Below are 27,319 nucleotides of genomic sequence, written 5' to 3'. Positions count from 1 at the left end.
TTCGATCCCTGGGCCAGGAATATCCCCTGGAGGAGGAAATGGCAACCCACTCTAATTCTTGCCTGAAAAATCCCATGGATAGAGAAGCCTAGCAGGTTATAGTCTATGGGGTCGCAAAGAGTTGGACACGACTGAGCAACTAAACAGAGAGAAACAGACACCTAAGGCTCAGGACAGGGCTCTCAAGGGTTTTAGGACATAGTTTTAGAGCAGCTGAAAGAAAGCTGGTAACTCAACATAAGAGACTTATCCCAAGGGAATACATATTCCTTTGCATAAGGGAGTAATATGCTGTAAATTGTTGTTTAGTCACTAAGTCGTGTCCGACTCTGCAACCCCATGGCCTGTAACCCACCAGGCTTTTCTGTCCATGGAATTTTCCAGGCAAGAATACTGCAGTGGGTTTCCCAACCCAGGGATTGAACCCATCCATGCCTCCTGCTCGGCAGGTGGAATCTTTACCACTGAGCCACTTGGGAAGCCTTAAGCTATAAATAAATTCAATCTGTTTCAGGTTAAGATTACATGTACTTTCAGAAATAATTTACAATGAATTCATAAAGAAAAATTAGGTATGTCAGGAACACACCCTATTGTTTTTCTATAGGATGTTCAGAAGGACAACTATTACACTAGTCCACATACTGCCCTATTATATCACTGCCAGAAATTGGCAACCCAGTGCTGACTCAAGCATGAAGTTTCTTAAGTCCTTACAGCAGACTGCAGATGCATGAACAAGGCCCACTCCTGGTAATACTGCAGGAGGCCATGCAGACAGCAGTGTGATACATTCCTCCCCACCCACCCAGACTTTGGACAGCAGGCAAATGAGATTGACTAGTAAAATCAGTAAATAATCATCAAAACAACGATATGCAAACTCATCTAAGGAGGAAGAATGGCTCCCAAGATGAAGCCAGCTGGCCAAAAGCTGTTAGACATATTTAAGGAAAAATTCTGTCCAACAGCAAGCTCAACCCAAAACCATCACTGAGGTTTACTCTAAAATGTTTATCGAAAGCCTGTCCTCAAGAAAGGCTGGCTTGGCCCCAGGATCAATGTTCTAGGTGTCAGATATTTCCCCACTGTGAAGATGACTTTTATCCATCTAAAACTCTTCCTCTGATTCCTTGATTGCCAAGGAACCTTGGGGTTTGGCTTCCCATGTGGACCTCTCTACAAAGTACTGCAGTATATGGATTTTTTCCTAAGTAACAGTTATATTTCTCAACATAAATAAATAAATTAACCATGTGTGCAAGCATGTAAGTGCCTATGAGTGATAAGCCTATAAATATGAACCTGTCCCTAAGAGATGAACCCCTTCTTGATGTGCTAACAAATACAATTTCTCTGGTCTTTCCAGACGCGACACCATGGTGAATTCACCCTGTGACCAGATGCTTTCTTTGAGACCCCAGCATAACTTGGCAGTTGTTCTCCGTTCAGATGCACAACACTGACCCAAGACCAGAACTTACCCTTCACTGTGAAGGGGTCTGATGGCCTTGTGACACATTCTTATACTGAATCCTTCTCCTCCCTGGAAGATCACATGTGAGTGACTCATTCACCATTTTTCTTTGGTACATGGTTTCACTTTAAATCCCAGAGGATGACAAATTTAAACTTTTAGTCTGTGGACTTGTGGAGAGTGCAACTGGGCCCCACCCAGGCACTAAAGGCTTTTCAAAACTGTCTATGAAATAGGAACATGAAAGCAACTCTTCTTCCTTGGATCTTTGATTCTTTTAAAGTTAAAGGAAATTTTGTTCCCTGGATGGGGTTTTTTATTTTTAAACATTTAATCCAAGCAAAGTGTGTAGGCTAAGCGAAGGCAAAGTTTAAGACTTGCTTGCTAAGCAATTCTTAGAGAAGAATCTCTTTCAACCCACCATCTGGCAAGTAACTTATTAACAGTCTTTTGTCCAAATTTTAGCCACTTATTCACAGCACTGTTGGAACAGTAATAATAATTTCAATCCACAAATAATTAAAAAACACATTTTACATATAATTTAAAACATCCCCACTCTTTCTCTACCATTCGTTCCCACATCATGCCCAAGTCTATTCAAGCTTTCTACTCCAATGACTCCTTTGTCCAAAAGGCAGGGAGAAGGAAGGAAGCACATGTATTAAACACTCCTCTACATGACCTTAATCTACCTAACCTTTGGAGTCCTGACATTATCTCCACTCTACAAACCAGATGGATAATACAATAATGAAAGTTGTTTATGGTGAGTTCTATATTGTATTAAGAGATAAGATTAGAAAAATACAGAGAGCAATGAGAAGGCCTTAATGATTGCTGGGAGAGCTGGCTGGGCCCTGTGCTCTTAGTTAACCATCTGCCCTCCTAAACATCTTTCTACTTCACATTAATACCTCAGTTTCCCCAGGCACAAATCAATGCATATTCTAATAAATTTTATAAATATTTCTCTGGATACTGTTTTCAGTTTTCATAGTATAAAGTTTCCAATTTTCTTAAGTAATTTTCTCTCATTCTCCGAGTGACTCCAAGGGCCACCTGTCGACTAGAGATCTTTGGAATTCTGGTCGGCTGGCTTTTTGATGGTGGAGGTGTTTTTAAATTATTTTGCCTTTTAATTGCAGACAAACTGTTTGGATTCCCCTCCTCCTCGAAGGCTAATTAACATAGAAACAAGAAGCGATGCACTGCTAACACTACTCGCAATCATGGAACTAACAGGATAGTTTCACTGAGGTTTCATCTCAGTCATTCAACAGTCATGATCTGAATGCCTGCCCCAGGCCAGGTACCATTCTAGGTGCTAAAAGGCAACCTTAATCTCTCCATTTGTCACCTTCATCTCGAAAATTACCCCATGCCTTGTCTGTTCAAGAGTAGCCTAACAGAAAAAAATTCTGGTAGTGGTTGGCAAGAACTCTGCTGAACATCCTTCCCGTTGCAAGGACTCTACACCCTTTCTGAACGTTCATCTCCAGCCTTTGGTCTCCTCCTTCTGGTCATGGGGCTCACTCCTCCAAGGGGTAGCCTCTGTCACTGCTCAGTGGCTCAGCATCAGGAAAGCTGGCCTTGTATTCTGTGTTAGGTGTGCTGGAGTTAAAGGGGCTTTATTTTTAAATAAGTATTTACTGACCATCTAATTACATTGAGTGTTTAGGTGCTTTATCATGGGCTTCCCTGGTGGCTTACACAGTAAAGAATCTGCCTGCAAATCTGCCTGCAATGTGAGAGACCTGGGTTCGATCTCTGGATTGGGAAGATTCCCCTGGAGGATGGCATGGCAACCCACTCCAGTATTCTTGCCTGGAGAATCACCACGCACAGAGGAGCCTGGCATGCTACAGTCCATGGGGTCGCAAAGAGTCGGTCATGACTGAACAACTAAGCACACAGGTGATTTATCAACACTATATTGCTTCCTCTTCTCACTGTCCAGTGAATTGGGCAGGATAACTTAAATTTGAGAAAAGTTAAGCATAATGCCCAAAGTCACTCATGTAGTAGGTGGTAGGAGCTATGTTTTCAGTCATAGCCATTACTCTAGAGACCTTCATGCTGCTGCTGCTACTGCTGCTAAGTTGCTTCAGTCGTGTCCGACTCTGTGTGACCCCATAGACGGCAGCCCACCAGGCTCCCCCGGCCCTGGGATTCTCCAGGCAAGAACACTGGAGTGGGTTGCCATTTCCTTCTCCAATGCATGAAGTGAAAAGTGAAAGTGAAGTCGCTCAGTCGTGTCCAACTCTTAGCGACTTCATGGACTGCAGCCTACCAGGCTCCTCCGTCCATGGGATTTTCCAGGCAAGAGTACTGGAGTAGGGTACCATTGCCTTCTCCAGATCTTCATGCTATACCATGCTAAATGCATGTGTCTTTACACACATGTGTAAATTATACACTAAGTGTATAATTATACACTAAGGCAGGTGTCCGTGATAGAAGCTTTTAGGAGTAACAATGGAATCAAAACTTCAAATTGTCACATCTTTTGCTGAGCTAAATGCTTTCTTTTTCTTTGTATCTTTAACAAGCTGGATGGAAAAAACAAAACAACAACAAAAACACTCCTCCCGGACCTATCTGCTGAACACTGGACCCCACTTTGGCAGACAGCACCCAATCAAGAGTGGTGGCTCTTTAAAGAGCATGTTTCTAACCCCACATGCCCCTGCCCTGGTTCAGCCATCCAACCTTTCCAATGGAAGAACAAGGCAACATGGCTCTGTGACAGTGTCTCTTGGAGCCAACACATGGCCAGAGTCATGTCATCTCCAGCTGCGAGGTACTCAGTGTTTCCATCCAAACCCCATCCGGGCACATTCTGTGCCCCTCCCCTCCATGACAGGGCTGAGCATCCTGTACACAGTTGGATGGGTTCCACCCACAATTGTAAAGTACCCTCGGTGCTGCCTCTTCAGAGACTGACTGATGCATCATGCCATGGAGACAGTCAAAGGCTAGAAATACTGGAACCATTTGATTATGTTTATCCTAACATCAGCAATGTTTAGACTGTCCAGGGTACACCAGTAGGGAGAGAAAGAAGGGCTGCTAGGAATAACTCTTCCAGCTTATGCTATGAACCGAAAACAGTATGGGCTTTCATTCAAAGTCTAACATAGGGTTTGGCGCAGCTCTGACATGTTTGCTCAAGCCCCAGATGGCAATTTACTTACGCGATTAGAGGCAGCGCCCCTTCAGGCTTGAAACACAACTATTCTTTTGATCTCTCAGAGTTGATGTTCCCCTAATTCAGATCAAAATGTCTAGCAAACAGCTGAGAAAGCAATTCCAGGGCTGTGCTGTAACTACACAAAGAAAGCAGGAGTAGAAATGGAGTGGAAATGCCTGCCCCAGAAAGAGCACATTGCCATCATGGTCCGATTGTTAAGAGTAGAGAAGGCTACAGACAGTGCCCAGCCCCACCCTCCCTGGAGACGGGAAACAGCCCTGTCTACACGTTAGGTGGTAGACCTGCCTCTGGGTAACACGTGTGATAATAACGTGTGGATTCCTGTCGGGAGCCACGTTAGGCATTACTGACAAAGTGGAGGCACGGCCCTAAACCCCCTCTCTTTGATCCGTAGGCACGGACCCGGAATGAAGGAGTTAGGCTTTGTGATTCTGACTTGTTTTTCCCTTTCCTCGGCTGAGTTGACTGAAGAGAATATTAAGGTGCTTATTGTTTTTGAGAGGAGCACAAGAAGGCATAAAGCCTTCTGCAACTGTGCTCAAAGAATAATTCATAAAGTTAACCACTGACATTTGTTCAAGGACTTTTACAAAAAAGTGTTCCAGGGTGAGCACACAGGCCGCAACTTGAGGCCATGGGAGGGATTGCTATCTGAAGCCCATTTGTGAGAAAAGTGTTTATGGCAAAGGAGTTTGCTGAATTTAGGGTTTAGGAATAATTAAAATAGTTAGAAGCTAAATATATAGGATTGCTGTAATGTTAGCATATTCTACTATAGCTTATAGAAATTAAGGACTTTAGAGATATTATTAGCTAGAAGCTCTTTCTAAGAAATAGTGAGCTTAGGATACTAGGGGCAAACAGGACTTAGAAAGATAAGAATTAAACTGAGGAATGCGGTATGCAGCCCAGACATTAGCATGAGTTACAGTGTATTCACAAGGACACATGAGAAAAAGTAGATAAGAAAATTGCTGAGGAAGGAACTCCTTTTGAGGGGCAACAATGATTTTTGGAGAAAAATAAATCTGGGTCCATGAGAACTAAAAATATCAAACCTCTGACCTACTGCTTTTGTAAAAGTATAAAAGAGAATCCTAAGCTTGAAATAAACAGGGAGTCCAAGTAAAATGAGAGGCTGCCTCAGTTTCTCTCATCGACACTGCTCACCCCTTCAGGTTGAATCCCTGGCTGCTGGAGCTGGACTCGGGCAGATTCCCTCCCTGACCCAGGTCTGGCAGTGCTAGCAGCACAGTGGGACAGGTTCACGCTAGTGAGGGCAAATCCATGCCGCCCTCTAATAGGAAACAGCAGTGGAAGGTCCAAACCTGAGGGTGGCGTGGCCAACGCCACAGCCTAGCTGCCCATCTCAGACAGGACCTCCTCCTTCCTTGGAGCCATCCTTCCTTTGACACCATCTTTCCTCTGTAACCAAGATGCTGAAGCCCGGACGCCAACCACTTGGGTTTATAACTCTCCCACACATACTTCCTCACTGTATGATTTGGAGTAAGTTATAATTTCTCTGTACTTGGATGAATTTCCTCATTGATAACATGGAATTCATAATAATAGTAACTTCATAGGAAGGGTTGTGGCAAAGATGAATCAAGTTATTGCATCATATCAAGTACTTAGAATCTCATACATATTTTGTACTCAACAAATGTTAGCTATTCTTTTTATTACTATTCTCTCTGAGTAACCTTTATCCACCACATACACATATTCCAACATACCAGTTTAATGAGCTGTTTTAGGGGTGGGTTACCAACTCCACCCATATTAAAAATATCTGTGGTGTACAGAGTTCAGGCTTTCACATCTACAACCTTTCAAACCAGATTTCCCTTAAGATCCTTTTGGCCACCAAGTTGATGGGGTCCTCTGTGTGTGTCTGTCCTCCGACATCATCATTGTTTTCAGAGTTGTCTGAATTCTAAGACAGCATCTTCCCTGGAATCTGCTCACCAGACTCCCATCCTGGGCCCCTAGTTTCCTGCTCTTAATTCTTAGCAGTGTCTTGCACAGAGTGGGGCTGTAAGAAATGCCTGTTGACTTTAACTGAACTGGCTGCTCCTGTAGCCATAGGACTATGTTAACTGCCTTGGCTCCTCCGGCTTCCAGAAGGCCTAGTCTTCAAGAAGGGCCCTCTTCCCCAGGGGGTCTCCTCTTGCCTTGTTTCTGAGCTCCCTGGTATTCTCTAAGGAAGCATTAGCATAGATTCAATTACTGCAGTCCCTCTGGGGTTTACTTTCTAACCACAGAGGAAAATATATTCTCTATCTTGAAACCTTAAGGTAAGCAGAGATTTCTTAGGACACAAAATAGCACAAGCTATAAAAGTCAATATAAGTAAGATTCATCAAAATTAAAAAGATTTGCTCAGTAAAAGACATTATTTTCCCGACCCAGGAATCGAACCCGGGTCTCCTGTATTGCAGGGAGACGCTTTACCGGCTGAGCCACCAGGGAAGCCCCAGAAAAGTGTCTTTTATTCTCACTAAAAGAAAATTAACAGAAAAGCCATAGATTGGGGGAAAATATTCACAGCACATATATCTGATAAAGGACTTGAGCTGAGAATATATAAAGAACTAAAAGTCATAACACAAAGATGAACACAGCAAGTTCTTAAATGGGCGAAAGACTTAAGACACTTCACAAAAGAAAACATACGAATGATCAGTAAGTATATGAAAAGGTGCCTGTTACTGGTTATGCAGAAAACACAAATTAAAAGCAAAATAAGATACCATTCACAGCCCTTAAAACGGTTAAAAGGAAAGAAAAGGGAAGAAACAAAAACAAAAAGAGGACACTATTAAATGTTAGAGAGGGACTTCCCTGGTGGTCCTGTGGTTATGAATCCGCCTTCCAATGTAGGAGACGCAGGTTTGATCCCTGTGTACGACTCCACATGCCGTGGGGCAACCAAATCTGTGCACCCCAACTACAGAAATGCCCACGCACCACAAAGACCCAGCACAGTGAGAAATAAATTTAAAAATAAATAAATGTTAGAGAAGAGGTAGAGCAACTGAAACTTTCAAACACTGTAAACTTGAGAGAACTATTTGGCAGTTTCTATTAAGGTTAAACATGAATCTTCCCTGTGACTCAGCAATTCCATCTTATTTACCTAAGATAAGTGAAAACGCTTATCCATAAGAAAACATGGGCAAGAGTGTTCACATGAGCCGTATTCACACGAACTGCTGCAACTAGAGACAACTCAAATGCCCATCAACAGATAAATGGACAGATTGCAGAATATTCATGCAATGGAGTACTTTTCAGCAAACGACTGATACAGTGATAAGACGAGTGAATCTCTAAAACATTATTCCGAGTGAATGAAGCCGAAAAAAAACCAAGCTAATGTATAATGCCAGAAAGCACAAAAGTGGTTGCCTAGGGTCAGGGATTGGGGGTAGTGGTGAGGTGAGGGGCCTACCTGCACAGGAGTGTGAGGGAAGGAACTTTAGGGTGTGACTGAAATGTTCCTTATCTTGATTGAGGCAGTGGTACCCAACTGTACACATTTGTCAAAATACATTGAACTCACTTCACACCCATTAGGATGGTTAGTATCAAAACAAAACAAATCAGAAAATAACAAGTGTCAGTGACGTTGTGGAGAAATTGGATCCCTTGTGTACTGCTGGTAGGAGTGTAAAATAGTATAGCCACTATAGAAAGCAGCATGGTACTTCCTTCAAAAGTTAAAAATATAATAATTACTATGTGATCCCCAGTTTCATTTATGGGTATATATTCCAGGTATATACAATCTGGAGATACATGCTGCTAAGTCGCTTCAGTCGTGTCCAACTCTGTGCGACCCCATAGACGGCAGCCCACCAGGCTCCCCTGGCCCTGGGATTCTCCAGGAAAGAACACTGGAGTGGGTTGCCATTTCCTTCTCCAATGCATGAAAGTGAAAAGTGAAGTCACTCAGTCGCGTCCGACTCTTAGCGACCCCATGGACTGTAGCCCACCAGGCTCCTCCATCCATGGGATTTTCCAGGCAAGAGTGCTGGAGTGGGGTGCCATTGCCATCTCCCCAGGAGATACATACATATTAATATACATAGTCTTTCCAAAAAATTGAAAGCAGGGACTCAATATTTGTACACTCACGTTCACAGCAGGATTATTCAAACTAACCAAAAGATGGAAGCAACCCATGTGTCAACTGATAGATGAATGCATAAACAAAATGTGGTACATACAACAGAGTATTATTCAGCCTTGAAAAGAAATTTGACATGGACTTTGAGGACATTATGCTAAGTGAAATAGCCAGACACAAAAAGATCATTACAATATGATTCCACTTATATTGAGAACTTAGAGTAGTCAAACTCATGTAGGATGGTAGTGCCGGAGGTCGAAGAAGGGGTGAGAAGGAATTACAGTCTAGCAGGTATAGAATTTCAGTTCCACAAGATGAAAAGCGTGGTACTGATGGTTGCAAAACAATGTAACTATTATTTACACTACCCAACTGAATACTTAGAAATAGTTAAAATGGTAAGCTTTTTCTTATGTGTATTTTACCACAATTTTTAAAAATAATTTTTACGGTATTCTTGGCTGGGAAATCCCATGGACAGAGGAGCCTGGGAGGCTACAGTCCATGGGGTTGCGAAAGAGTTGGACATGACAGTGACTAAACGACAACAACAAACAACAAAGAGAAAGAAAATTTTAAAAATAAAATAAAAAGAAGCAATTTTTAAAAGTGAACCCCTTAAGAAAAAACACCTCACTGAACTAAGCACTTAAGATCTGTGCATTTTATCATATGTAATTAATACTTCAATACAATAATAAATATGTCTACAGCCAAAAGTATATGATAGATAATACACAGGTATACAGCTTTGCAGGCTGAGGGTGGCCTCTCAGGTAAAGCCTGCCACTGTGTGTCTTCCTTTAGCAATGTCCTCTCAGAGGCAAAATCCAACTCAGTGGAATCCAAAAATCCATACAGCTTCTGCAAAGCATCATGGGTAAAGCCACGTCTCCTCAGGGATAACAGCTATGCAAAGAGAAAAACCTGTCCAGCATAGTTAAGCTTTGCCACAGGTTACACTGTTTTTCCCACTCCATTTCGCAAGTTACTTTAAAATTAGAGGCCCTCAAAGAAACGTGAAAGGTCACTTAATTCCATTTTCCTCCTTCAAAAATACCGTAAGTAAATTATTCTGGGCAAGTAAGACTCTAAGACAGGAATCGCACTAACTGTTCACATAGGAACCCCAACCAGATGATCATAAGCTACTGGTGTTGATCTCCAGTTTTTGTCTCTTTTACCACTAGAGTTTCTGTATGTCCATCTGCACCCAGGTCACCTGGATCCCTCCTTATGAATCACAAACTACAGGCCACCATATTCTGAGATCCCCAATTCCAAGGCTGTATGTCCACCTGCATCCAGGTCACCCAGATCCCTCCTTATGAATCATAAACTATAGGCCACCATATCCTGAGACCCCAGTTCCAGGGCAGACCAGTACTCCTGATCTTCTCTCTCGTCTCAGCCATAATAGGTCTCAGGGGTAAAGAAGAAGAGCACCTCATCAGAAAAAGGAATCCTCAATCTAACATTTGGTCTTTCTTTTATAATCTGTCCCAGAGAAACTAAAGTCCACTCCATCTTTCCTTACAGAATTCTTGTGAGGCTGGAAGGAGGAGACAGACAGGACCTGAATGAGAAACTCAAGTCCCAGAGGGGAGTGACCGGCAAAGAGGCGGTGAGTGGCCAGGCTTCCTATTGTCCTGTTAGGTTTTATTTGCCTACAGGTAGGAAAAGAGTTGGAGAAGGCAATGGCACCCCACTCCAGCACTCTTGCCTGGAAAATCCCATGGACGGAGGAGCCTGGTAGGCTGCAGTCCATGGGGTCGCTAAGAGTCGGACACGACTGAGCAACTTCACTTTCACTTTTCACTTCACGCATTGGAGGAGGAAATGGCTTAGCAGCAGCAGCAGGAAAAGTGTTATTACACACAGCCCAGGCTTTTCCTCACCAACACTATGCTAAGTCACTTCAGTCGTGTCCGACTCTGTGCGACCCCATAGACAGTAGCCTACCAGGCTCCCCCGTCCCTGGGATTCTCCAGGCAAGAACACTGGAGTGGGTTGCCATTTCCTTCTCCAATGCACTTTTCAGTGAAAAGCGAAAGGGAAGTCGCTCAGTCGTGTCCGACTCTTAGCGACCCCATGGACTGCAGCCTACCAGGCTCTTCCATCCATGGGATTTTCCAGGCAAGAGTACTGGAGTGGGGTGCCATTGCCTTCTCCGACACTACCACTTTCGTTTGCCACAAGGGAAGAAAACTCTCTTCCCAAATGAGCAGGAAAAGCAGCTGGGTTTTCTTCACAGATTTACACCGCTTTGACCCTGGCAATCTGGAATCAGCTGGAGAAGAAACAAGGCTCTCTTAAAATGGCACGTTTTCTTCTGGCACTGCCCACGCCCTGTAAATACTGGAGATCTAGCTCTGTGGGCGACTCTCTCTCCCCCTGGATCAGCCACTCCTTCCGTGGACCAGAGCAGGGATCTATTTTCAAATCTTTCCAGCATTCAAGCTGACTTTGGCCAAAGAATACAAAAACAGAACTGTCAGAATTCTTCCATGGTGGATGTCTGATTCACATAGGGAACTTGCTATTTCTGATGCAGCCTCTCCTGGTTCTTTGTTTTTTTGTTTTGTTTTTTTTTTCATGAAAAACCTCACGAAGGCAAAGGAGGGCCATGGAAGACACTCGTGACAAAATCCAAAGGCCTAGGACTGACATAAGACAAGATTGGAAGCTGAAAGGAACCGAAACTAACTAGAGGCAGATGGCGTAAACATGTGTGTAAGAGACACACAGAAAGAGCCAGAAAGGGGGATAGTAAGGAGCTGAATGACGTGTCTCCATCAGCTCAGCGGGGAATCCCCCCAGAAAACCCCAGCCCACCCACCCACTTGAGCTGAGGAGCTGTGAGGGGGACCCTTTACTGACTCTACTAATTCCCCAAGCCAGACACGAAGCAGAGTAGATACAGGGAAAGGTGACCAAAGCAAAGAATCCTGGTGGAAAGGCATCCTTTATGTATCAAAGAACCAGACATTGGGGATAGGAAAAGATGCCACCTCAGAGAGGCAGAGAGAAATGGGGAAAACCAGTTAGAAACAGGAATCGGACTGAGTACCGTGCAAACAAATTTCTCTCCTGCTTAAAGCTGATGCCAACACAAGAAGGACTAAGGTGTTCTGTCCACCTTTCCTTTGACAGACACAGTCTGAACCTGTGTTGTGCAACACGGTAGCCACAAGCCACCAAGCAGTTACTGAGTAACTGGAATGCAGCTAGTGCAGCAGAGAAAATAACTCAATTTTAATTTCAATTCAATTTAAAATTGAAGCAGTATACAATATTTTTTCGTAACACAGGAAAGCAGCATTTTTTGGTGGGGCCACGACTCACTTTAACTGTTACACTGTACGGTGTGCTTGTCAGCCACATTGCATCTTTTCTAGTATTATACCGAATCACAGCACCAATCCACTTGCTGTCAACGTATTGATTCACTGATATCATCTATGCATTAATGCAATATTTTGAATGTGTTTATTTGAATATGTTCTACAGACAGCATGAATTACAGTGATACCTATATAAATTGTAATTCATAATTACATTTAAATATTTAATTATAACATTTTCTAGTATGAAAAAATAACCATGGACATTTTTAAAATTTTTAAAAGGTGGCTTACTGATGTGGAATTGAGTGAAAAGGCAGAAGCACTGTGATTGATAACAGTAAGCAAAGAGATTCAACTGCATATACAAGTTAGTGAATTAACTGGACGGCTACAGGTTTTTTTTTTTTTTAATATAAATTTATTTATTTTAATTGGAGGCCAATTACTTTACAATATTGTAGTGGTTCTGCCATGCATTGTCATGGATCCACCACGGGTATACATTTGTTCCCCATCCTGAACCCCCCTTCCTACCTCCTTCCCCATCCCATCCCTCTGGGTCATCCCAGTGCAGCAGCCCTGAGCACCCTGTCTCATGCATTGAACCTGGACTGGCGATCCGGACAGGTACAGTTTTAATCGGTACCATCTTATAGAAAAACTCAAACGGACTTTCTCTCCAACCCAGTACTTTGGATCTACTGGGTAGGATAATTGATATTATTCATTTCACCTGTCTCATTTTTATTTTTTAAAATGTGCTACTGCACTACTAGATAATTCAAACTTACATTTGTGGCTCACTTTATATTTCTATCACATAGCACTGATCTACACATATCTTGGGTAATACTAATTTTTAAATTTCTTCTTTATTTTTAATTGGAGGCTAACTGCTTTACAAAGTTGTACTGGTTTCTGCCGCACAACAGTGCAAATCAGCCATAAGTGTATGTATATATACATCCCCTCCCTTTTGAGCCTCGCTCCCCCTCTCCCTCCCCACCATCTAGCCCCTCTAGGTGGTCACAGAGCTGCAGGCTGGGCTCTGTGATTTACAGCAACTTCCCACTAGCTCTCCAGTTTAAACATGCTAGTGTATATATGTCAATGCTACCCTCTCCATTCAACCAACCCTCTCCTTCCCGTGTTGTGTCTGCAAGTTTGTTCTCTACGTCTGTGTCTCTATTCCTGCCCTGCAAATAGGTTCATTAGTACCATTTTCCTAGATTCCATATACATGTGTGTTAATATAGGATACTTATTTTACTCTTTCTTGACTTACTTGACTCTGTATAAGAGGCTCTGGGTTCATGCACCTCAATTCAACTGACACATCCGTTCCTTTTTAAGGTTAATAATAATTATAATAGCTACTGTTGAGCATATATTGTATTGTGGCAGACATTGTTCTAAATACTTTATATGAATAATTATCTCAGATATCTCTTTTAAATCTCATCAAGAAAATTATTTATCTTCTTGGTGACTTCATTTCCCCCTTTTTTTAAAAAAAGAAAGAAAAACACAGTATGGGTCTATGACAAAAGAACGATTGCCTTGGAATGTGTAAAGGCAAAGCTTATCCCTGAAAATAATTCACTTAATTATTCAGAAGAAACATTTAGGGAACCATTGGGCATCCTCAATATTTGACGGAAGAACAGGATTCTAAATAGGAGGAGAAAAATGATTAGTATAACACCAAGAAATTCTCTGAGACTGAAGATTTTGGCTTAAATATTCCGTATTCAGAACATCAAGGCCAAGGTTAATTTTCTACAATCACCCTTTTCCTCCTTCCCAAATAAAAAGAGATTTGATTTTTAAAATGCTTATGTGTATTTAAGAGGGCTTACCAAATCTAATATAAGAAGGTTTACCAAATATTTAAATAGTATTCTTGTCACTACTGTTTGGTTTCAACTATTCCCCCCTCCAGCAGGAGTCCTTCTAAAAGAAATGAAGCATCTGCAGAGATCATGAAAAATTTAATATTAACGCCTCGAGAGACCATAGAAAATAGAAAATACTGGTTAGCTTAAAAAAAAACAACTTTACTTTTTAATAAAATGTATACAGCAGAAAATTTATTATTTGGTTTATTTCTGTTTTAGCAACCTCAGGACTTTTTGGTTGTAAAAATGAAATGTGGATTTGGGATAGTTGGCATTAATTTTATTTGTCACTATCAACCTCTTTTTCCCTCCAGTCGTTATTGTTTAAGTTGCCTGCCTGATCTGATAAACTTGTTTCCTAAACCCAGCAAGCATGTGGGAACAGGCAGAATGTTCCACTGCAGTGCTGAAAATTATGGCTCTTTCCTACAAAAGAAAAAGATCAACTTTCATAGGATTTTAGAGAGTATAAGGCCTTTAGCAATCACATCTATTTCCCCCTTTCATTTTATTTTGTAAATTATTAAATCAAATCTAAGCACTGAAAAGGCCATTTTAAAAGTGTAAACATACCATCTACTTTCACTTTTTGTGTGTTCCAATCTTTTAGCAGTTGTAATCACAGTATGTATATCACTTTATGTTCTGCTGTCTCCTCTTAATTTTCCTAATTCTACACAATCATATTTATTATTTTATTAAATTTATATTCTTCCATCGTATTGATACATTATAACTTATTCAATGTCCCTACGATTTGGTTATTCAGGTTTTTTTATGATATGACTAAAATCTTTATAATTAGCTTTGTAGATTTTGTTCTTTTTTTGACCTATTTATTCCTTGTGATACCAATACCTGGATAATTATGAATATTTCCTGTTGTCCTCCAAATTTACAAGGATATCCAATTCTCAGCCAGCCAAAACACGTTCATTTGCTATACCTGTTTAACACTGAATTGTCTCTTTTTCTACTTATACACTTTTTTGTGAATTATCTGCTTGCATGTTTTGCCCATTTTAGGGATCCTGATGCTTTACTAACACATTTCTAGGAATTATGCACATATTATAGAACTTCATCTTTTATACCCAGAATTTATTATTATGCATTTTTCCAATTTCATATTTTCCTTTTAGTAGAGGCAAACTTTGGGAGAAAATTTTTAAATCATACCTATCCATCTTTTCCTTTGTATTCCTTCTTATTACCTCAATGGTTAGAAAAGTCTCTTTTTTGATGAAATGTTGTAATCATTGGGCTGGATGATGAATAGGTACATGAGGTTTCCTTTTACTATTCTGCCACTTTGGGTGTATGTTGGGAAAAGTTTATAATAAAAAAAATTTTTTTTAAGTAGCTCTTTCCCACTGTTAGAATAATCACTTCATTTTCTTTCTGCCAGTTTTTCTCCCACCCCTTCCATGTTCCAGTTGAGGAAACTCCTGCCCAGGAGGTTAAAGCAACTCTCTTACTATATGACTCATTTTGCGTCCCACCCACTAAACTTAGCCACAACATCTTCTGTTTTGGGCCTGGGGAAAACAGCCAATGACAAGGCTATTTGGAAAGAGCTAGAATTCAGTTTAAGAAAAATTGGCTGGAAGATCCTAAGTAGCTGGTGCTTTATTCCTGCAAGCTTACTGCAACCCTGCCTCACTAATGAGCCATAATAAGACCAGGGGTGTGCTGATAAACTTAACAGCTAGCTCGCCAAGGAAAGAAAACCCTGATTTGTAGCCATTTCTTTGGTGTAAATATTTTCAACATGATTCAAGTTACTTATGTGGTGTCACTGAACTTAGAGTTGGTAATCAGTAGACAGTGGTATGCCATTATATAATATTTCCACCATACAGACACAAGAGATGTAAAGAACTTCAAGAACATATGTAATAGTAAAAGGTGGTAAAATAATTAGAAAGTGATGGGGTGTTTTCAATATAATTTACTGATAAATATTTCTACCTTAATATAATTCATTTAATGGCTATATATATATTTATAATATATAGTGGCTAAATAATGGCTATATTTAACAATTAGTTTGAAAAAACCCTGAACATTTAACAGTCATTTCTGATTGATTTCCCACGTGGCTCAGTGGTAAAGAATCCATCTGCCAAAGCATGAGATGCAGGAGACGTGGGTTCAACCCCTGAGTTGGGAAGATCCCCAGGAGGAGGAAATGGCAACCCACACTAGTATTCTTGCCTGGAAAGCCCATGGACAGAGGAACCTGGCAGGCTACAGTCCAAGGAGTTGCAGAGTTGGACATGACTGAGTGACAGAGCATGCACTCTGATGGGTTGATACAAGAATTCCCCAAGATACCACTGGGAGAACAGTAACAGAAGCAGAATATTTTTTCAAAAAAACTGTGGTTAAAAAAAAATGACAAAACTTACCATTTTAATAGTTTTTAATAGTTAAGAGTATCTCTTCCCCATTGCTATAATATTTGCTTTATTTTATTCCTATTTTCTACATTTTATTCTACTTATTTCAAAATTCAGTGGCATTGATTACATTCACAATGTTGTACACCATTACCACTATCCATTCCCAGAACTTCTCCATCATCCCACATAGAAACTTCCTACTCATTAAATAATAACTCATCATTTCTCCCTTACCCCAGACTCTGCAAACCATCATTCTGTTTTCTGTCTCTATGAATTTGAATTTTATCCTATATAGGTGGAACGATATATTTGTTCTTTTGTGTCTAGATTATTTCACTTGGCATAATGTTCGCAAAGTTCAACTATGTTTGAGTCCCTATCAGAAATTCACTCTTTCTTAAGGTAAAAGTAGGGTTTTAAGACCAATATTTAAGGCCACCATGAATGCTCAGCCTGGAGGGAGAGTGTGTGGGTGTCGCTCCATCTTCTCACCTCTGAGGTATAAGCCTTCCCATTCACCAAGTACAGAAAACCCAGGGAATCAAGTCCACCCAAAGCATGGCCCCAGTGAGGAGGTCACAGGCAACTTTAATAGGGAGCACAAAAGAATCTGAAAAAGGTAGAAGATCCCGTGTGCATGATTAAAATTCCCCTATGTTTATATTTTCATTATATCCAGACCAGTATTTCAACCTAAAAGAAGTTACTACAACTAAGTGGTTGTGAAAGTGTGGTTCCATGACCAGGAACATCACCATCAACTGGGAATTTGTTAAAAGTGTAAATTCATAGGCCCAACCTCAGACCTACAGAATCCAAAACTCTGGAGGTGGAGTTAAGAGGCTCCCCCACATGATTCTGATGCATTCTCAGATTTGATAACCACTGCTCTAGAGTAATGATTCTAGATTCCAACTACAGATACCTAAAAGGTTCCCAAACCACCCCATGGGCATTTCATAAGTGGAGGTTCTCATTCATGATTCTTCACCAACAGTAAGGTAATGGGGGATTTCCCTGGTGGTCCAGAGGTTACGACTTTGCCTTCCAATGCAGGGGATATGTGTTCCATCCCTGGTGGGGAAGCTAAGAGCCCAAATGCCTCTGGGCCAAAAAACCAAAAACATAAGTAATAATGTTAACAAAATTCAATAAAGACTTTAAAAAATGGTCCATATTTTTAAAAATCTTTAAAAAAGAATAAGGTAATAGGGAAAAAAATGAGCAAAATTTTGTTAATAGAAGGGGGGAGTCATAACATTAACATCTTTTAATATGTTATACACATGCATGTGTACATAGTTATGCATAAATATGACTCAGGATATATGTCTGCCAAAGATTATTTGAATAGTAGAGTTCTCAAAACCATCCAGTGCAAGCACACCTTACTCCTGGAAGGCCTGATCTGTTAATTTACACGGTCTGTGAAACTCCAGATTCCAGTCTTCTCCCACGTTTGAGTGTTGGCCTAGGCTGTAGGGCACACATTCAGTCCAGGAGCTAGCAGGCTGCGAATCCACAACAAGGGCAGAGCTCCAGTCCTTGCTTCAAGATCTAACCCCACCTGTGGGAGCCAGTTTATTCTGGCATCAAGCTGAGGTAGACTATTGTGCAAGATTTCTGCCAGGATTAGCAATCAATCTCTATTACATCCTCCTTCCTCATTGAGAGAACCTTCATGAGTTGAGGGACTGAGTTTGATAAACCAGGGAAGTGGGACTTTCCTAGGAAGAAAGAATGACTGGTCCAAGGCAAGCCCATTCCAACTGCCACAGTGGTTTATGAGTAGTAACGTGACACACTGCGGAGGTTGAGAAGTAAAGGCAAGCCTGCCTGGAGGCTTGGAGTAGGAGCGTTCCCCATGCTAAAATGACTGAGTCAGCCTACCAACTTCCCCCTTTCTTTTGGCCTTGGATGAAGGCACGACTTGGGCTTCCCTGGTAGCTCAGCTGGTAAAGAATCCACCTTCAATGCAGGAGACCCCAGTTCAATTCCTGGCTTAGGAAGTTCCCCTGCAGAAAGGATAGGCTACCCACTCCAGTATTCTTGGGCTTCCCTGGTGGCTCAGACAGAAAAGAATCCGCCTGCAATGCGGGAGATCTGGGTTTGATCATCGGGTTGGGAAGATTCAATGGAGGGCATGGCAACCCACTCCAGTATTCTTGCCTGGAGAATCCCATGAACAGAGGAGCTTGGCAGGCTGCAGTTCATTGGGTCGCAAAAAGTCGGACATGACTGAGCAGCTAAGCACAGAAGGCATGACTCAAGTGTCCGGAGCTATGGCTTCAAAAGGATCCTAATTAGTACAGAGGGTAAGGCAGCTGGCATGGTATCTTGGGAAAAGCTTTTAAACTTTAGCGGGCACAAAAATCCCCTGGAGAGTGTTTAGAAATACAGATCTGGGGGATGTCAGACTCTAGAGCTTGAGTCAGTAAATCTTGGGTGGGGCTCAGAGACCTTACTCAATTAAGTTTCAATATGCAGTCCTGGTTATTCTCACATCCAGCTCTGAGCCCTGACTCTCAAATAGGTGGTCTCTGCATGAGACCCCTCGTTTCAAAACTGCCACTTGCTGTGTGTGCAGGCACTCATCGTCTTCACTTAAACATTTGAGGGCTTCCTTGGTGGCTCAGTGGTAAAGAATCCGCCAGCCAATGCAGGAGACCCGGATTCGATCCCAGATCTGGGAAAATCCCACATCCTGAGGAACAATGAAGCCCATGCACCACAACTACTAAACCTGTGCTCTAGAGCCTGAGGGCCGAACTACTGAAGCCTCAACTACTGAAGCCCACAGGCCCTAGAGCCCGTCTCTGCATCAAGAGAAGCCGCCGCAATGAGAACCCCATGCTTCGCAACTAAAGAGTAGCCCCACTCTTTGCAACTAGAGAAACGCCCACACAGCAAAGAAGACCCAGCACAGCCAAAAATAACAAATAAATAACTGTAAAAAAAGTTTATTTTGCTCCTATCAGGTACTAGGCATTGTGAAAGAAACAAAGTTGAAGATGATTTTGCTCTCAAGAAGCATGAAAGCCAGTAAGAGAAACAAAACTAGTATGTAACCAATCCAATGACAAAGCAGCACTGGGCAGCTATTAACATTAGAACTTCAAGGAAGGGAGAGACTGCAGACTAAGTAATCCCACCTCACTTCCCCCACCCAAGAGAGTCAGAGATTTCATTTGATTAAGGCTCAGATAGGATTTTAACAGCAAAGAGTCCATAGGCAAAGACAGTAAAAATGAGGCTTTCTCTCTGATTATGACTGATATGACTTATTTGGAAAACAGAATATCTGACCTTTGAGCAATACAGGTTTGAACTTCCCCAGGACAACTTATACCTGAGTTTTTTTCACTAAATGCTACTGCACCACTACACCTTCCACAGTTGGTTGAATCTGCAGATGTAGATCCCAAGATATCCAGGATCAAAGGATAAGGCAGTAGGGAAGTAGGAAGTGTAAAGTGATACGTGGATTTTTCAACTGGGCAGGAAATGCATTAAGGGTCAAATGCATTAAGTTCGGAGTTTGGCTGGTTTAAGGATATGATGGGAGTGGAGACAAAGAATTGAACAATCATTTTTTAAAATGGGTCATTTGGACCTCTGTGTTTCCAGCGTAGAGGGAGCAGGTTCAACCCATGATAGGGGAACTCCAATGACAAATGCTGTGCAGTGCGGTAAAAAAAGAAAGAGAAACTTTTTCAGCAAGTGGATCATTCTGTAGGGCTCAGAGGTTGGAATAAATTTTCTAGGCCGTGAAAAATCACACATGCACTCAGCACACACCTTTGGTGAATGCTCACTAGGCAATGGGCCAGAGGAGTGGGGCTCTGTGGTCCTGATGTCAGAGGAGCTCAAAGCTGAGAAGAGGGCACAAGTCTGTAATCAAGAAAAAATAAAGCGTGGTGGGGGGATCACAGGGAGGCAAGGGCACACAGAGGAGGACCCTCACCCAGATTACATCCAAGACAAACCTTGAAGAGTTGGCCTGGTGTAGGACAGGGAAGCTGGGAGTCTTGTTTCTCCAAGGCTGAATCTCTGCCTCGATTTCCTTCCTGGTACCCAGAGTTTCCTTTTTATTTACAAACGTCTATCACAAAACTGGCGGCTTCCCAGGTGGCGCCAGTGGTAAAGAACCCACCTGCCAATGCAGGAGGCATAGGAGATGCAGGTTCGATCCCTGGGTTGGGAAGATCCTCTGGAGGAGGGCATGGCAACCCACTCCAGTATTCTTGCCTAGAGAATCCCATGAACAGAGGAGCCTTGTGGGCTACGGTCCACGGAGTCACAAAGAGCTGGACAGGACTGAAGCGATGTAGAATGCATGCACACTAGCATGATCTTATAACAGTGCTAAACATAGAAGCAGATGCAGAAGAAAATAGGAATTTATAACTTAGGCCAGCAACTCATACTATGGGATCCCTGGAATCTCTAAGACCTAACTCCCAATAATTGGTCCTGTCTCCCAAGGGCCCACAGAATGACGTTAATTTCTGAGGGCCCTCAAACTCTGGCCTCTGGACTAGCCCTACTCTGGCTGAATGGCTCTCCTCCATGTCTGTGCATAAGCCCTTCTTCTCCTATTCCCACCTCCAAGATCATTCTCATTCCCCCTTCAAGAAGCCTTCTCTGACAACCCATGATGGGGTTCGGTGCACCTCCTCAGTTCTATGGCAGGCTAGGCACAGTGCATTGAAGTGCATTCACTTCTCATGCAGTCCTATGAGTTTTTATTTGTTGATTTGCTTATCTCCCTAAGGATGGGGTCTTGGTATTTTACCCTTGAATATATAGCATTTGTCACATTGTCTAATAAATAAATGAACCTTTATCCATTTGGTGGGGGCCACTGACATTCTGCCCACCAACTGAAGGCCCTTCCATGCGCATGTCCAACCATATCTTTCAGATAAATTCCTAGTATTCAAATGGATGGAACACAAGTCAATGGATTTTAAAATTTTGAGAAACACACTGCCAAATTTCAGGGCAATTCTTAATACAGTGTCTAGGCATTTGACTGATCTCAAGCATCTTGAACATTTAAGACAAATTCTTCAAAGGTGGTGGTTCACGTTCCCACAGCAAAGCTCTCTGTCCAGTTCAAACATAACTGAACAAGTTACTCCCAATAAAACCAACACAACAGGCAGATTCCTGGGTCCCACCCTGTCATACTGCATCAGAACGCTGGGGGCAAAAATCTGTATGCTGTGCAAGCTTCCAGGGGGATGCACCCAAAGTTTGGAGACAATGGCTTTAGAAGTCATCTTAGTTTAGCCTTCTCCCCTTCCTAGCTCCATCAGAAAGGGGCTGTGGGACTTCTGCCCAGATATCTCTGGTGGCAGAGCTCCTGCCAACTCCAAACCCATCCAGCCTGTGGGTTTCCAAAGTCATTTCCTTAAATTTAACCAGAACCTGCCATCCAAAACACTCCTGCCCAGCTCTTCCCAGGGCCACAAAGAGTGAGCTGATTCCCTTATTCACAAGCCAAGCCCCTCCTGAATCCAGGGCCGTTAACCTGTATTCCCACACCACTGCCAGCTCCAGTTCTTCCCACCATAGTTTACACATCCGCTTGACCAGAAGAAAAATGAAAAGGAAAAGAAAAACATTTGGTCAAGATTAGTTTATAAACCAGGAAGCTAAAAATCCAAATGCCAAATCACTCTGAACCAAGCACTGATAGAGCCACAGTAAGGCAGGGAGGCTAAGGCAACAGGCTTTAGTATCCATTGTGTGTGTGTGTGTGTGTGTGCATGTGCACACATGCATGCTCAGTTGTGTCCAACTCTTTGCAACAGTATGGACGGTAGCCCGCCAGGCGCCTCTGTCCATGGGATTTTTCAAGCCAGAATACTAGAGTGGGTTGCCGTTGCCTCCTCCAGGGGATCTTCTGGACCCAGGGATTGAACCCAAGTCTCCTGTGTCTCCTGTATTAGCAGGTGGATTCTTTACCACTGTGCCATCTGGGAAGCCAGTATCCAGCAGCTGGATTTAAATCTTTTTGCAAGGAGTCCAACCCTTGTACCACCACTTGGAGCCTTGGGATCTCTTCTGTAAAACAAGTTTAATAATCCTGCCTCAGGTTGAAAAAAAAAAAAAGATTAAATGAGGGGACTTCCCTAATGGTCCACTGGTTAAGAATTTGTCTTCCAATGCAGGGGCACAGGTTTGATGCCTGGTTGGCGAAGTAAGATCCCACATGCTGCAGGGCAACTAAACCTGTGCGTTGCAAGGTTGAGCCCGAGTGCCACAACAAAAGGCCACGCATGTTGTGATGAAGATCCTACATGCCACAATTAGCATGCTATTCAAAGTCCTTCCAGGGAAGACACTGCAGCATCTACCAAACTGCCTCCATAAGTAGCCCTCATTGCAGTGAAAGCAAACTCCCAAAGGTTACGTTTGGGCCAACTCACAGCCCAAAGTCCAAACAAAAATTTTAGAAGTTTATTCTTTTATATAAAGAAAGTTTTTAAATTTTGAATCCTACCACAAAATATACTTGTAATTGTTTTAGTATAAAAAGCGTTTTTATCCTCAAATGTCTGGATAAAATTGGACAACCAAGGAAAATCTACCCTCTCCTTTATTCTGAATCATCAGGTACTCCTTGGCACAACATCTGTTACTCGAGTGCCTCCCCTCAGCTCCATCTCCCTTGGAGAAGAGCAGGCTTAGTCTATCAGCAGATGAACAAGGGCTGGGAAAACAGATGAGCTGCAGATATAAGAAGAGAAATGGGCCACAAGCTACAGTTTGAAATGACCAGGCGGTCATCCCTTCAGACACTGAGGACTGGCCTGCTTGGACCTGACTACACGTTACTCTCTAAAAAGCTTTCAGACAAAAAATATCCCTAACCAAATGCAAGCATATCTAGGAGGGAAATTCACAGCATTTTTGACCCAGTAGTTGTGTGTATGTCTGCCTGCGTTTGCACTCATGTGTGTATCCCCAAAGCAAAACAAATCTGATCTAAGCTGAGGGAGGCAGCCTGGCCTTGATCAGAAAGGACCCTGGGAAGTTAGCCGGTCCTCGCAGGCTAAGGATACCCATTTCCTCATTCCTGCCCACTTCCTCTGTTGCTTGCTCTCCCACCTCTGTCATCTGAGAATTCCATGGCAACTAAAGAGCTAGAGCTTCCCTATCAACAGAGTTACCTGCAATATAAGGAGAAGGCGGAGGGTTCTAGAATTGATGGGCAATGGGATGCATCATTTTAGACGGGGGTGGGGGGGGGGGGCGCGGAGAATCCTATTCATTCTTTCCACTGTCAACTGAAGAGAGGCAGATACTCACTTTTCCTGAAAGCTGTGGGTTACTCAGGTCTCACACGCTCCCAACAGCTTACAGAAGACTTTCATCAATTTGGGAAGCACTTACAGTTGGGCAGATTGTTGAAAAGCAGTAACCTCTTTGGTTCCAGAGTCTCCAGCTGGTCAAAGCCACGACCATAGAGTAAGACTCAGGCTCAGTTCATGGATCTCACAATAATAACAGATTCCCATGTGCCAGGCATTGTACTGAAGCCATTAGCTCCACAAGGAGAGAAAGAGTAAGAGACCAGGAGAAAGGAGTAAGTTTCTTAAAAGGAGTAAAGAAAGAATTAAAAAAGCAAAACGTGGGTGTTAGAGTCAGTTCCAGGGAATATTACTCAATCCTTTCTTTGTAACTCCTAAATCCAGCACAGCGCTTGGCACATGAACTCGATAAATAACTGCAGTGACCTCTGACATTCTAAGCTCCACACACTGCTCCAGAGGTCCTCTGCAAGGGGCGGCTGGATACGGGCGGTGTCTGCCTCCCGCTCGCCCGCCCGGAGCGAGTCCCGGCCGGCTCCACCCTGTGCCGGCGCCAGCACCTCCGCCTGGGCGCGGCGCCCGACCGGCCACCCCCGCGAGGCCCTCCAGAGCTGCCGCACCCCTTCTGGAGCCCAGGACCACCGGCCCGGGGCCCCCTTACCCCAGAGGCCGAGATGGGACGGCGCCCGTTCTCTGCTGCCACGGAGATCACAACCAGGCAGGGCCGGGCAGCGGGTCTTATCCCGGACGGACCCGCCCCGCTTCGGGGTGGAGACTGAGCCTAAGTTCCTGGTTGTCCCTCTGCTCACGAGACCGGAAAGTCCTCCGCGGGCGAAGCGCACCTGGAGTCCGGAGAGTTGGGGATGATGCTTCTGGCTTCGTCCCCCGCCGGGATCCCAGATCGCCGGCCCCGCCCGGGTTCCCGCGAGTCGGAGCAGTGGGAATCAGATCGCCGGTGCCCGGGCGCCCCTGCACTCCAGGAGGCCCGCGCCCAGGGCCTCTCCTGCCTGCGCCCTGCTCCCACCGCGGCCGGGATTGCCGCTCAGAGTCAAAGCTTCCTCCCCGGGACACTGCACTTTCTCATGGCGAAGTGGAAAGTGGAACGGCACATTTACATTCCCGCGAATCTCCCAGTCGTTCCACTTCTCCCTTGAGAAAAACCGAGTTCCCTTTCTTGGGGAAGCTTTTGGGAATGGGAGTTTGGGGCAGTTCCAGAGCTTTCTGTCTTTACTCATAAATTACCTGGGTTCGCTGCTGGTCCGTAGCTCCAAGGTTCGGCCTTGAAGCCGAGCTCCCTACCCCTTGTTATACAGTCTTGTATGTTAGTATCTGCCTCTCCTACAGGACTCGAGCCTCTTTAAGACACTGACTGTGGTCATTGCACACACACCCAATACCATGCTGGCAGGTACTCAGTGAATGCTTGCAAAATGAACCCATTGGGTATATAAGTAAATTCGGACTTTTATTTAACAGAAGGTAGGAAGCTTTGGTGGAGAAGGCAATGGCACCCCACTCCAGTACTCTTGCCCGGAAAATCGCATGGACGGAGGAGCCTGGTAGGCTGCTGACCATGGGGTCGCGAAGAGTCGGAAACGACTGAGCGACTTCACTTTCACTTTTCCCTTTCATGCATTGGAGAAGGAAATGTTCTTGCCTGGAGAATCCCAGGGACGGGGAGCCTGGTGGGCCACCGTCTATGGGGTCGCACAGAGTCGGACACGACTGAAGCGACTTAGCAGCAGCAGCAGGAAGGTTTGGAGAGTGTGTTTTGTATCCAACAGATCTAATGACTGTTAGCACCCTTATAGCTGTAGAGGTAACGATAAATTATTTCCTGAAGAGGCAGCTAAAGAGGGTGACTTAATATGGTTAAAGGCATGGGTTTTGGAACCACACTGATTTGGATTCCACCCCCACCTCTGCTTGATACTCTGAAGTTTCTGAACTTCAGTTTATGAACTAACGTGGAAGAAACTAAATTAACAAGACAAACAGTGGAAAAAGAATGAAAAAAGGTTAATTCATTTTCTCAGAGGGATTAGAAAGACTCTTTATTCCTTAAAAAGTAAAAAATAAAAGGTTAGAAATTGAACAGATGCACCCTGCCAAGATCACCTTTACTAGGCAGGTGTACCCAACTCACAGCGGCCCTTTTCTTTCCCATGACTGCCCTCATGCCGGGTTGGGAAGCCACAGTCGGTGCTAACTTTATAGGATACCAAAGGCCAAGGACTGATCAATGAGAGCCTTCCTATTCCAGAGCTCCCATGGGCTTAGCCTGAGGCTAAATTTCTGCAGAAACCACTCCTGTGTTGTTTTTCCCTTTGTGCAATCCTGTTTGACTCATAGGTTTTCCTGAGAATATCCCCTCACAAAGCACTTACACAAGAATCTATATCTTGGGCTTTGCTTCTAGGCCACCTGAGCTTCAAGTATTTTATTTTATTTTATTTTATTAAAAACATTTTATGAGTATTTAAAAATTAGTATAATCATTGAAATTAAAGACTCAAAGAAGCCTTTAAATTAAGGACAGCAGGGGACTTCACTGGTGGTCCAGTGGCTAAGACTCCACACTCCCAATGCAGGAGCTAGATCCTCTAGATCCCCCATGCCCACTCCAACCCCACTCCTCCTACCCCTTCCCACATCCCCTCACTTCCCATTGCAAGTAAAGTCCACATGGCACAATGAAGATCTGGAGTGTCGCAACTAAGACCCAGCATAGTCAAATAAAGTAACTGATTAAAGATAGAATGAGCACATGCATTGCCTCCTTTGAAATCTGACACAAGCAATAGTAGATTTTTTTAAAAAGAGTGAACTATGCCATTTGTACCAACATGAATGGACCTAGAGACTATCATACTAAGTGAAGTCAGAAAGAGAAAGACAGACATAATATCACTTATATGTGAAATCTAAAATATGATATCAATGAACATAGCTAAAAAACAGAAAACAGACTCACAGAGAACAGACTTTTGGCTGTCAAGTGGAAAGAGGTTGGGAGAGGGAAGGATTGGAAGTTTGGAATTAGGAGATGTGAACTATTCGATATAAATAAGATGGATAAACAACAAGGTCCTACTATATAGCATAAAGGACTATATTCAATATCCTGTCTGTAATAAACCATAATGGAAACTATATGAAAAAGAATATGCATATGTATAACTGAATCACTTTGCTGTTCAACAGAAATTAACACAACATTGTAAGTCAAATGTACTTAAATCATTTTTTTTAAATAGTAGGTTTAAGAAAACTCACAAATCAAAAGAGGGAAAATAATTAACTTTTGGAAACTGGAAAGCAGATACTGCAGGTAATAATTGACTTAGCAGACCCGAGAAAACTGACTCCTAAGCCAGGAGTAGGGAAAGCCAAGAAGCAACATGATTTTATAGATTTACCCAGGATAACCCAGGTATTGCTGCACCAGGTCCTTCTAAAAGTAGGTATGTAATTAAGACAAAAAACAGGAGGATTTTCCTAAGTACGTACTGGAA

The 27,319-nt window shown here is 43.0% G+C and overlaps 1 protein-coding gene across 2 annotated transcripts in view; it reads right to left on the bottom strand.

Moving 5' to 3' along the window:
* The window catches only part of ANXA4 (annexin A4), a 74,881-nt gene extending 50,265 nt beyond the window's left edge, over window positions 1-24,616 (bottom strand). Inside the window, exon 1 of one of the 2 annotated variants that reach the window (XM_019970451.2) lies at window positions 24,466-24,616. The gene's annotated coding sequence lies outside the window, so the exon portion shown is untranslated. Of the gene's footprint in view, window positions 1-20,280; window positions 20,305-24,465 lie in introns of those variants that run through there. The other variant, XM_070798919.1, reaches the window with a different exon arrangement.
* Window positions 24,617-27,319: the final 2,703 nt, after the last annotated feature.

This window comes from Bos indicus, chromosome 11 (genome assembly GCF_029378745.1).
Source record: "Bos indicus isolate NIAB-ARS_2022 breed Sahiwal x Tharparkar chromosome 11, NIAB-ARS_B.indTharparkar_mat_pri_1.0, whole genome shotgun sequence".
NCBI lineage: Eukaryota > Metazoa > Chordata > Mammalia > Artiodactyla > Bovidae > Bos > Bos indicus.
The sequence above is the reverse complement of the archived record's forward strand: the minus strand, read 5'-3'. Positions and strand labels throughout refer to the sequence as shown.